Genomic DNA, 12,130 nt, shown 5'->3' with positions numbered 1-12,130 from the left:
CCCGACACACTTACATTTTTTTTTACATTTTGTTCCTCCAACTTAATATTGCCACGATATTAAGGCGGAAGATGTACAGAAAGGCAGTATTTTCTGCTTTTTTGTACACTTTTTGGAATGCTCAGAAATTAACGCCTGCTCTGGGCAGGCGTTAATTTCTGAGGGTAAAAATGTGCGAGTCGGGCACACATTTTTTTTTTTTTTTTAATTGGGGGAGAATAGCTGATAGCCTCATCAACATGCATTTGCATGTGATGAGCACTATTAGTCTTGGGGGGGGTGGGGTGGGTTGGATGCACGTTTTGGATGTGCTAATCCCCTTATAGAAGAAGGGGTTGTGGACGCCTGTTGAAAACCTGCGATCAACCACGGGTTAAAAAGTGTGCTCAGCAGCCACCCCTGCCGCCCAGCTTCAGTAAGCAACCTAAGCCCTGGGGAAAGAGACTTGTGAGAGAGCTAGTGCGAGTGGATACAGCCCTAAACAGTATACATTTTTTTATGGCCCCCGTTGGTAGTTAACTGCTATCCCAAAATGGGGTTACATTTACAATATGATATTCTACCCCAGTTAACCGAACGTGGGGGGGGGGGCTCAGTTTAGTGGAAGGAAGGCAAAATAATTACCGGCATGGTTAAAAGGGGAGGTGAAAGGCTATTTTAGCCAAAAGATCTTTATTCAAAAATTGGAATAGGATCCAACAGAAGAAAATAGGATAGAGCATAAGCGTTGGCAACTTAAATGTAAGACATTGATAAGACAGGCTAAGAGAGAACTTGAAAAGAAGTTGGCCATAGAGACAAAAACTCACAGTAAAAACATTTAAAAATATATCCAAAGCAGAAAGCCTGCGAGGGAGTCAATTGGACCGTTAGATGATTGAGGAGTTAAAGGGGCACTTAGAGAAGATAAGGCCATCGCAGAAAGATTAAACCTGTGAGGGAGTCGGTTGGACCATTAGATGACAGAGGGGTTAAAGGGGCTCTTAGGGAAGATAAGGCCATTGCAGAAAGACTAAATGAATTCTTTGCCTCCATGTTTACTAATGAGGTTGTTGGGGAGATACCAGTTCCAGAGATGGTTTTCAGGGGTGATGACTCAGACGAACTGAACGAAATCACTGTGAACCTGGAAGATGTAGTAGGCCAGATTGACAAACTAAAGAGTAGCAAATCACCTGGACCAGATGGTATGCATCCTAGGGTTCTGAAGGAACTAAAAAATGAAATTTCTGATCTATTAGTTAAAATTTGTAACCTATCATTAAAATCATCCATTGTACCTGAAGACTGGAGGGTGGCCAATGTAACCCCAATATTTAAAAAAGGCTCCAGGGGCGATCCGGGTAACTATAGACCAATGAGCCTGACTTCATTGCCGGGAAAAATAGTGGAAACTATTCTCAAGATCAAAATTGTAGAGCATATAGAAAGACATGATTTAAGGGGACACAGTCAACATGGATTTACCCAAGGGAAGTCTTGCCTAACAAATCTGCTTCATTTTTTTGAAGGGGTTAATAAACATGTGGATAAAGATGAACCGGTAGATGTAGTGTATTTGGATTTTCAGAAGGCGTTTGACAAAGTCCCTCATGAGAGGTTTCTACGAAAACTAAAAAGTCATGGGATAGGAGGCGATGTCCTTTCGTGGTTTACAAACTGGTTAAAAGACAGGAAACAGAGAGTAGGATTAAATGGTCAATTTTCTCAGTGGAAAAGGGTAAACAGTGGAGTGCCTCAGGGATCTGTACTTGGACCGGTGCTTTTCAATATATATATAAATGATCTGGAAAGGAATACGATGAGTGAGGTTATCAAATTTGCGGATGATACAAAATTATTCAGGGTAGTTAAATCACAAGCAGACTGTGATACATTACAGGAGGACCTTGCAAGACTGGAAGATCGGGCATCCAAATGGCAGATGAAATTTAATGTGGACAAGTGCAAGGTGTTGCATATAGGGAAAAATAACCCTTGCTGTAGTTACACGATGCTAGGTTCCATATTAGGAGCTACCACCCAGGAAAAAGATCTAGGCATCATAGTGGATAATACTTTTAAATCATCGGCTCAGTGTCCTGCAGCAGTCAAAAAAGCAAATAGAATGTTAGGAATTATTATGAAGGGAATGGTTAATAGAACGGAAAATGTCATAATGCCTCTGTATCGCTCCATAGTGAGACCGCACCTTGAATACTGTGTACAATTCTGGTCGCCGCATCTCAAAAAAGATATAATTGCGATGGAGAAGGTACAGAGAAGGGCAACCAAAATGATAAAGGGGATGGAACAGCTCCCCTATGAGGAAAGGCTGAAGAGGTTAGGGCTGTTCAGCTTGGAGAAGAGACGGCTGAGGGGGGATATGATAGAGGTCTTTACGATCATGAGAGGTCTTGAATGAGTAGATGTGACTCGGTTATTTACACTTTCGAATAATAGAAGGACTAGGGGGCATTCCATGAAGTTAGCAAGTAACACATTTAAGACTAATCGGAGAAAATTCTTTTTCACTCAACGCACAATAAAGCTCTGGAATTTGTTGCCAGAGGAGGTGGTTAGTGCAGCTAGTGTAGCTGGGTTCAAAAAAGGTTTGGATAAGTTCTTGGAGGAGAAGTCCATTAATGGCTATTAATCAATTATACTTAGGGAATAGCCACTGCTATTAATTGCATCAGTAGCATGGGTACTTCTTAGTGTTTGGGTAATTGCCAGGTTCTTGTGGCCTGGTTTTGGCCTCTGTTGGAAACAGGATGATGGGCTTGATGGACCCTTGGTCTGACCCAGCATGGCAATTTCTTATGCTCTTATGTTTACTGAAGAGGATGTTGGGGAGATACCCGTTCTGGAGTGAGGAGTATGCCTGATCAGACAACCAATATTGAGAAGGAAAATACCCAGACGCCTCTGCTGTTCTGTGGCCTGTCAAAGCTGAATGAACTCTGAGTGACTTGAGCATGACTTGCAGAATGTCCCTGAGCAGGTAGACCAGCTGGCACCATGAAGGGACGGGCTATTCAATGGGTCACAAAGGAGGAACCGACGCGGGAGCTTCAGGCACTATTCTGTTGAAATCTCAATGGACAAGATCATTAACAGAACACAAGAATTATCTGGAGAGTGAGGGCAAATATGCTACATCTGGGAAAACTTGTCAGGGCAGTTCAGGGATAGGTTGTCATGACAACAGCATGATGTGTCTCTGTAAATGAGTCTTTGGGCAGTCACGTAATTCTAGAAACTTCAACAATACTGTATGTTTAACTATAAAAGAAGGGTCACTTCCTGTATTCAAGGAGAAGCTGGTCAGTTTTGAAAGACTAAGGGCACCCAGTATCCAGCATCTCCCAAGAACACTTATAATGCCAAATAAAATTGACTTTATACCTTTTACTGAGTCTAAGTGTTCTTGTGTTCCTGGCCCTAAGCATGTACTATTATGTACAGGAGAAAGTTTTCAGGGGTAATGATTCAGATGGACTTAACCAAATCACAGTAAACCTAGAAGATGTGGTAGGCCTGATTGACAAACTGAAGAGTAGTAAATCACCTGGACCAGATGGTATACACCCCAGGGTTTTGAAGGAACTAAAAAATGAAATTTCAGATCTATTAGTAAAAATTTGTAACCTATCATTAAAATCATCCATTGTCCTTGAAGACTGGAGGGTGGCTAATGTAACCCCAATATTTAAAAAGGGCTCCAGGGGTGATCTGGGAAACTACAGACCAGTGAGCCTGACTTCAATGCCAGGAAAAATAGTGGAACGTGTTCTAAAGATCAAAATCACTGAACATATAGAAAGGCATGGTTTAATGGAACAAAGTCAGCATGGCTTTACCCAGGGCAAGTCTTGCCTCACAAATCTGCTGTAGTTACACAATGTTAGGTTCCATATTAGGAGCAACCACCCAGGATAAAGATCTAGGCATCATAGTGGATATTATTTTGAAATCATCAGCTCAGTGTGCTGCAGCAGTCAAAAAAGCAAACAATAGTAACCCAGAATGTCAGACGGTTCCATATCCCCCTGAAGCTTAGGCCTACACAAAGCCGCAAGGTTGATACACTCCACTCTCTTCCACCAAATAAAAGTCCCCAAGTTGTCATTAATTGAAGTAAATACGTACTGTGTAACCTAACATGGGACACATTGGAATAAATACAGCAATTTAGGTAATAATATACGCATGTTGATAAGGTTAATCTGGTCGATCAAGAGATAAACAGATCCACCCAATCTCTGAGATCCATCCTGATATCAGTTAAAATTGGGCCATAATGAACTTAAAAAGATGACTCAAGTTACTCAAAATCTTAATACCCAAATAAGTGAACCCATCAGGGGCTTGCTTGAACCATCGTAAGCTATAAGGTAAATGGGTTCCACCACCCCAGAGAAAAACTTCTAACTTGGAATAATTAAGTTGATAACCTGGCAATTCCCCATAGTCAACCAGAACTGCATTAGATGAGGGTCAGAACTGTCCAAATGGGTCAAATCAGAACATCATCAGTGAAATGTTATGCTGCATTCCCTCCACTTTGATCCTACTTATCCCTTTATGATCTCAAATTGCCTGAGAGAGGAGCTCTATAGCTATGTCAAACAATAGAGGGGATAATGGCACCCCTGCTTTGTCCCTCTAAAAGCATAAATGGGATCTGTGAATCTTCCATTAACCTGATTATATGCCTAGGGGGAAATGTATAGAACATTTATTCACCTACTGAATTCTTCTGGGAACCCAAATCTCACTAACTTTTGGAATAGATATGGCCATCGGATGCCTTATTGGCATCTAAAACAAGAACATCACCAGACATCTTACATTTTTCCGTCATTTATAACAGATTAAAAAGCCATCTGGTGTTAGAAAAGGACCACCAACCCTTAATAAAACCTGTCTGATCTGAGTGAATAATATGAGGCATTATTCCCTCCAACTGCAGTTGCAGTACCTTAGCCAAGATTTTGACATCTGAGTTAATTGGAGACATGGATATGTAGGCCCAGTACCCATTTCTATTACCTTTCACGCTGTACAGTTTTTGGCATGATGAAGAAGGTGAGAAGTAATGAAATTTTGAATTTTTATGTAATGCTGTAGAAATATTTGTGATCTCTATCATTAGTGCCACCTTTTCCCTTTTTAGTGTAGTCGCTGTTTTCCACAAAGTGTGTGGGGTGTAATGCTAGCAGGATATGTAGTGGAACGTGGAAGAGTTCCCCTTACGGGAAATCTGCAATGGGTGCAAAACGTTGAAAACTGCAACATTACTCTCCACTTAGGTAGCTAGAGGATGGAAGTGAAGAATAGCATTCAGGAGGGTAACTCGTTAGTGCTACAGTTAACCATCCTTCAGAAATGCTCCCTGCTTAGATGGCAGGGGAAAAAGAGGAACTGGATTCAGACAACAACCAAGGGCCCCGACTTCTATGCTCTGGGGTACTGACACTCAGACATAAGGGAAAAAGCACAGGACCGCTTCTACGGCCAAGTCCTAAAGGAAATGAAGAAAGTGTGCACGGGGGTAACTTGCTCAGCGCGGCAGTTACTACCCTTAGCAGAGGGCATGGAGGTTACTACCCTTAACCAGTAAGCCTTGAAGCTTTTAATGCAACTGCAACCTTGCTCCCCGCTTCAACGGCTGAAGGAAAAGGGGAGCAAGGTTGCTCAGACAGCAACCAAGAGGGACCTGACTTCTACAGTCTGGGATACTGACACTCAGACATGAGGGAAAAAGCACAGGACTGCTTTTACAGCCAAGTCCATGAGCAAAGCACGTCAAGCAGCACTGTCTGCATTTCCAAGAAAGCTCATCACCCAGTAGAAAAATGTTACTAGCTGAAATTTCTATGGGTATCATAAGGTTTGGGGATAACTGTACAGAATTAACAGTTGCTACCTTTAAGATAAATATAGCAGTAACCTGCACAAAGTGGCAGTTACTAGCTGGGCAGCTTGGAAGGACCATTTGCTTTTTTTCTGCCGTTATTTCTATGTTTCTGGGTTACAAGAAGTGTAAAGGTTGCCTTGAGGGTTCCAGTGCTTGGGGGTCATATTTTGGTCATTTTGGGTGTTACAGAGAGCTATCTGACTTGGCACTTTTGCAACCCAACCCTATGGGCTGGGGGTGGGTTATAAGAACCCCGAATCTCCTGGGTCTGGGGCTTCCCCAGGAGTGCAGATCTATACTGAGCATTATAGCAGGGTTACCACAGGGGAGGAGCGGGAGTGAGGCGGAAATTCTCAGCCAGAGTCTCAGGAAGCCTGAAGGAAAGGAAACTTAGGATTTCTGCAGTGCTGTTTTGAAGATTTAGAAGAAGCCTGTACTTAACTGAGGAAGGAACTTGCTTGGACCAGGAGGCAGACTGTGCCAGCAGAGACTTTCTGTAGGGCTCGGTGGATTCCTGGCTGCAGAACCAGAGGGATTTCTGCCTTGAGTTGATCAGGACTTTGTGAGTAACTAAATTTGATAATGGAAAGGAAGAGAGGGCCAGAGTAGGCCTAACAGAAATATTATTACTAAAAAGCACTATTAAGAAGTAAAATATCATTAAGAAAAGTGCAAGAATAAAGAAGAAATTATTTTTCTGGCTGTGAGGAGAGAAGATTAAAAAAGGAACTGTATGTTTCTTTGGACTTACTGTTTCTGCAACTCTGTTATGTTTTATGCAGACTCGTATTCAGTAAACTATTAAAGTAATTAATTACTTTATTTTATTGATTAGATTTTTATATTCTGCTTTTCAGTACTTCACAGTATACATTAAAGCAGATTACATTCAGGTACTGGAGGTATTTCCCTATCCCCCAGAGGGCTCACAATCTCATTTTGTACCTTTTGGTGGAGCACAAATACTGAGTAGACAATGGGTTATTTTGTGGGAGTGTCCCTGGCCCTGCGGGTTATCCTGCCCTCAACTCATGGCCCAGGAGAAGGGTTCCCTCACCTTGGGAGAGTGTTCCCATTGCTCCCCAAGGCTGGAAAGGGAACCCCACTGGAAATGGCCGTTACAGTAGCATCTTCATCATAATGTCATTGATGTAGTGGTCTTTTCCCCCAAAATGTTCCTCTTCCTTGCGCCTGTGTAGGTTTATTTCTGTCTAACCTCAGTCCTTTCCAGTCAGAAATTAAAGGCAATATCGTTCAAAGGTTTTAGGGCTTTTCTTAGTTGCCTCAGGGCATTGAGTCCAGAACTCATTGACTGAGTGCATCTACTTTGGAGATTTCTTTATGCCTGCGGTAGTACTGACCATGCCATGGAATAGGTCCTGCAGCTATAACAGGCTCCTATGCATCTTTGCTTTGCCAGTCTGTCAGTGCCTTCTTGTCTTTTCCCTTCTTCTTGGAAATATCTGCATGAGAAACAACTTCTCAATGCCTCTCTAAAAAGATAGATTAAAGTATTTCTCCAGTTTATTTTGTCATTCATGTTGTAGATACGGTGAAGGCAAAAAAGAAAGGAGCTTTTCTTGTAGTTACTGTATTTTGCCAACCTTGAAGAGATGAGTGCTTTCTAAATTAAAGACTAAAGACTTTTAAAGAGCAGCAATATCAAATGAATAAACATAGTGCCAGTGGCACTTTATCTCACAAGCTCAATAATAGGTTTATGTCTGATGAAATAAATGTGCTTTTCAAATACCTTGTATAGGTCACTGTAACCTGGGTCTGTGATTCATCTTCCACTTTCCACACGACACAGACTATTAGTGACTGTATGTTGCCCAAGGAAACATTCTTAAAGGTCTACAGACATATATTGTCCTGTAGCACTCTTAAAGCTGTCAATAGAAATATTATGGAAGCATACCACATTGGCTAAGGATTTGTTTTTCATCAACCACTTGGTCCATTCAGTGTTTACAGGAGGGTGACTTTGTAGCTCCAGGGCACAAGGAACCAGCTTTGTTTTCTCTTGTCTCAAAGCATTGCAGGAATTTCTTGGTAAGCAAAACTTTGCAACAGGAGTTGTGAAACCAGCACGGAGTTACTTTGCTCCTTTTGGCCTGGGATTGGGAAGTCACTCTAGTCTGAACCTCAGCAGTCCCACTGACCTGTTGGGAAAATGAATATTTTCATGTTTTCTTTACTTACCTGGAATGAGAGGGAAAAGCTTAAAGATTACAGCATCTGATTTTTTTTATTTTTATATATCTTTATTTTAGTTTTTCCGATACGTAACAAATTATTTGAACCATGTCTAATAGCACAGATACATAGACGAACCCCCGAGTTCCCAAACCTCCCCAGGTCCCCTTATCCCTGTCCCCCAAAAGTATAGCATCGTTTGGCTGAAGAGCATCCAAACACGTGTCCTTAATAAAGGAACTCATCACGTGAGATCGAGTAGCATACTTCTAGCTTTAGCATTTAGAGGCATTATATATGCATGCCAGATACCCAAGAATTCCTTATATTTAGCCAAGGAAGAACGTTTGGTGGATAAGTGTTCAAAGACTACATCTGATGTAGTTTTAACTTCCAATGTGTAATGGTGGGAATGTCTTTTTTAAGCCAGAACTCCAGGATAGATTACTTTGCTAGAAGAAAGGCTTTCCGTAGAAATATACATTGGTTCCCGTGGTGGTGGAGTGCAAAATGTTCATGTGGTCAAATAGACACAGATGCGAAGACTCCAAGATAGGGGTTCCAAGCAGTCCACTCAGAAAAGCCAGTAAGGATTTCCAGAACTCTTGGATAACACTACAGCCCCAGAAGCAGTGAAAGAGGGTTCCTGGCACTGTGCTACATTTTATACAGAGATCACTGTCTGCTAGTTGGACTTTATGGGTCCAACTGTAGAGATATACATATGTCTAAGGAATCTAAATTGGGTCTCATGCAGTAACATATTCTCTGAGACCACCCCAATGCTCATAAAGCAAACTTTCAAAATTTTACATGTAAGGGGAACATTCTTGGTTCCACCTTTCAGCCAAAGCCTGCAAACACCACTCAGTAGTGTTGATACCCTTAATAGCCCTGGTCAGAGATGCACATGAAATTTTCTGTCCCTTTGGCAAAGAAAAGATATTCGTGTACTTTTGAGAGTTAACATAACTGGACTTAAGGAAGAGGTCCCATTCAAAGAAGTGGCGCACCTGTAGATACGCATAAAACTCCTTGTGGGATAGCCCATATTCTAGCCTAAGGTCTTCAAACATGCAATCTGAACCCTTGTCACCTTGAATGAATTGGTGAAGATACCTTAATCCCTTGTCAGCCCATACTTTAAATACTGGATTCTCTAGCTCTGGTAGGAAGTGAGGATGCCCCAGTATGGAAATAAATGGAGAGACTTTCCAGGGTACTCCAAGCCTACTACATAGCCCACACCAGGCTAATCTGCAGCACTTGATAATGGGGTTGTGCTGAATTGCTTTTGGTAATTTGCGTCCCTGAACTGTAACAGGCTTGCAGAAAGCTGAGTGGGGAAAATACCTCTGACCCATATAACCAATCTTTTACATGTCTAAGGAGACACGCCAAATTGTAATTTTGTATGTTGGGACAGTCCAGACCCCCTTCCTCCCAAGGGAGCTGCATAATGTATAGACCTAAGTGTGTCCATTTCTTTCTCCAGAGAAATGTACCCAACTCCTTTTCTAATTCCCTTATATGTTTCCTTTTGAGCCAAACAGGTAGCATTTGGAGGACATATAACCAGCAGGGCAGCTCCATCATTTTAAACAAGTGTAACTGACCCCCCCCCCCCGGGAGAGGGATAATTTCTGCCAAGTACCCAAACTCTCTTTAGTTTTAGCCAACAGGGGAAGGATGTTGCAGTTATACATGTTATATATGTCTACGGGATCTTAATACCCAGGTATTTCATTTCCTTGTCAACCCAACGTAATGGGAAGGGGCCTGGGCCATTGATTCCTTAAGGTACCAGTAATGTCCAGAGCTTCGGACTTATCTAAATTTATTTTTAGACCCGAAAAAATTCCATACTGTTTCTGGAGTTCCATTACCCCTTGCAGAGATCGTATTGGGTCTGTTAAGAAAACTAGAACATCGTTTTGAAAAGCAGCGATTTTAAAGTTATCCCCCCTCCCCCCCCCGAGTCTCAAAACCCTGTATCTCCAGTGATGTTGCAATTTTCCTTAGTAAAGGATCCAGAGAGAGGATGTATAACAAAGGGGAGAGTGGGCAGCTGTGTCTGGTACCTCGTTTAAGTTTAAATGCCTGTGACACGGTCCCATTTGCCACAATGTAGGAACTAGGCTCCTGGTACAACAAAAAAATGTTGCAAATTATGTCTCCCTCGAAACCATATCTGCATAAGACTGAGAAAAGGTATTTCCAGACCACCCGGTCAAATGCCTTTTCCGCATCGAATCCTACTACTAATGCTGGCTCCTCGAAGATTGTACTCTGCATCATTGCTGTCCATAAACATAAAATATGTTTGCTGGCAGATCTGCCCTTAACAAAGCCTGCTTGATCTAAAGAGATCAAGGAGGGCAAAATAACATGCAATCGAGTAGCTAAAATCATAGCAAACAGTTTTAAATCAAAGTTTAATAGGGAGATTGGTCTATAGGAAGCAGCCAACAGGGGATCCTTTCCCCCTTTAGGGAGAAAGAAACATAGAAACATAGAAATGACGGCAGAAAAAGACCAATCGGCCCATCTATATGTAACTTTCATTTCTTGTTATATGATTGACTTTGTTATTCCCCTCATGTTATATGTAAACCGATCTGATATGAATTTCTTTCATGAAGGTCGGTATATAAAAATGTTAAATAAATAAATAAAATAAATCTAGTCTGCCCAGCAAGATTCCACACTTATTCTCCCATACTTATCTGTTTCACCAACCACGAACTTCAGGGCTCTTGTTGGTAACTGTTTGATTCAAATTTCCTGCCATCCCGTCATTGATGTAGAGAGTAAAGTGGCATCAAAGGTGAGCATAAGGCTTATGGTTAAGGGTTGTAACCGCCGCATCAAGCAAGTTACCCCGATGCTTGTTTACCCAGATTGCACAGATCGATGCCTTGTTGGATTTTATTTATTTATTTTATTTATTTATTTAAAATTTTTATATACCGACATTCATCAATGATATCACATCGGTTCACAGTGTAACGCAAACAGACGCCTGGGATAGCGCTTTACATCGAACAAGTATAACATTTTAACAAGAGACTAATTGAGGGGGAGGGAGATATAAAGGGGAGTATAGCATTAAATGTTATAAACAAGATTTGCAAATATATACATTATGTACATTAATAGGAGATAAAATAGGAAATAAATTTGAACAGATAAAGTAAGATATAAATTTGGGCAGAATTTTAAATGAGAGGGGGGGAGAAAGGGAGGAGGAGAGGGGAGGGAAAGGAGGGGAGGGTAGCGAGGTGGATAACATAAGATATAAGATATAAATTTGGATGATGTCTGAATGTAAATCCTGTTTTCCTCACTTCCCCCTACCATTGAAGCAGAGAGCAACGCTGTGTATGCATTCAAAGTGATGTATCAGGCTTAATTGGTTTAGGGTAGTAACCACCGTAATAAGCAAGCTACCCCCATGTTTATTTGTTCACCCAGATTGTGAAGTTCAGTCCTTTTTGGTTGTTATCTGAATGCAAATCCTCTTTTCCACATTTCCCTTTGCCGTTGAAGCAGAGAGCAATGTTGGGGTTGCATTAACCGTGCAAGGGATGTTTTTGAGTAAGCGTGGTAATCACCAGGTAGTAGTTAACATTCCAGCAAGCCACCCCCATGGCTCTACTCTTCATTCCCATCCTCTAGCCTTTATGGATCCACAGTGTTTATCCCACGCCACTTTGAAATCTTTCACAGTTTTAGTCTTCACCATTTCCTCCGGAAGGGCATTCCAGTCATCCACCTCCCTCTCCGTGAAGAAATACTTCCTGACATTGGTTCTGAGTCTTCCTCCCTGGAGCTTCAAATTGTGACCCCTAGTTCTACTGATTTTTTTCCATTGTAAAAGGTTTGTTGATGACCATGAATCATTAAAACCTGTAAGTCTGTATCATATCGCCTCTGCTCCTCCTCTCCTTCAGGGTGTACATATTTAGGTTCTTTAATCTCTCCTCGTAAGTCATTTTATGAAGACCATCCACCTTTTTGGTCACCCTT

The sequence above is a fragment of the Rhinatrema bivittatum genome, chromosome 7, assembly GCF_901001135.1.
Source record: "Rhinatrema bivittatum chromosome 7, aRhiBiv1.1, whole genome shotgun sequence".
Classification (NCBI taxonomy): Eukaryota; Metazoa; Chordata; class Amphibia; order Gymnophiona; family Rhinatrematidae; genus Rhinatrema; species Rhinatrema bivittatum.
The sequence above is the reverse complement of the archived record's forward strand: the minus strand, read 5'-3'. Positions refer to the sequence as shown.